The following is a 1,398-nucleotide window of genomic DNA, read 5'->3' as shown; positions in this document are numbered from 1 at the left end:
GTGGACCAACACCATGGCCACCCCGGTCTCCTGACTTGATTCCGATATACTTTTGGTTATGGGGATACATAAAAGAAAAGGTTTATTTTACTGTGCCTGTTGGCAGGATTCATGAAGCAGTAGCGGAAATAAATGAAGCTAATTTCTGTTCTGTTGCCAGGAGTTTTTACCACAGATTGCAGAAGTGTATTAACGAAAATGGTAATGGTTTTGAAGGTTAGCCAAAGCCAGATAGATCTTCGTTTTTGCTATTTCTTATTTTGTATGGATTTAAATGGTGGATTTTAATGGTGTTAATATTAAACAAAAAAATTATAAATTTGAATTTTTCTTTACAAAATTTTCCGAAAACGGCTCCGCTTTCGAGATTGTAGTATTCTACATTTTTGTCTTATTTTTTATTTTAGAATATATATCCGGCCGCTGGGGAGTGAATTTTGACTCATCCTGTATAGTATGATATACAGGGTGGTTCAGACTTTAATAGACAAACTTCGGGAAAGTACTAAACAACAAAAATTAACATCACTTTGCTCTATGAACATAGGCGCAGAAAGCCACCGTTTATGAGATACAGGGCGTTGAAGTTATCAAAAATAAAACATTTTTTTTAAATATCTGGAAAACCGCTTCATCAAATTATCCAAATTTGGTACACATTTTTTTTCGAATATTTCTCCTAGTTCTGTATGCACACAGTCCAAATTAAAAAAACAGTGGCGGTGAAACAATGAAGTTGTTTCCTTATTTAGAATAAACCTTCTACGCTACTGAATTAATTGGTAATATAAATACATATTATAATAGTCTAAAATATTTCGGATGAAAAAATATTCTTTTATTTTTGTCGAAATATGAATAGTTTACGAGTTATGAGACATATTATCCAAGTAAATAAAGCGTTGAAATAGGGAAAAATAAAACGAATTTGAGTGGTCCAGATTTTTAATAGACAACTAAACAACAAAAATTAACATCACTTTGCTGTATGAACATAGGCGCAGAAAGCCACCATCTGTGAGATACAGGGCGTTGAAATTAACAAAAGTATAACAATTTTCTTCAAATATCTGGAAAATCGCTTCATCAAATTTATCCAAACTTGGTACAAACTTTTTTTCAAATATTTCTCCTAGTTCTGTATGCACACAGTCCAAATTCAAGAACCAGTGTCGGAGAAACAATGATATCGTTTCCTTATTTAAAGTAAAACTTTTATGCCACTGAATTAATTGGTAATATGAATACATTTTACAACGGTCTGAAACATTCCGGATGATTTATTTTTGTCGAAAAGTGAATGGTTTACGAGTTATTAGACATATTATGAAGCGGTTTTCCAGATATTTAAAAAAATTATTTTATTTTTGTTAATTTCAACGCCCTGTATCTCATAAA

Source organism: Anoplophora glabripennis, unplaced genomic scaffold (genome assembly GCF_000390285.2).
Source record: "Anoplophora glabripennis isolate ALB-LARVAE unplaced genomic scaffold, Agla_2.0 scaffold130, whole genome shotgun sequence".
Taxonomy (NCBI): Eukaryota; Metazoa; Arthropoda; class Insecta; order Coleoptera; family Cerambycidae; genus Anoplophora; species Anoplophora glabripennis.
The sequence above is the reverse complement of the archived record's forward strand: the minus strand, read 5'-3'. Positions refer to the sequence as shown.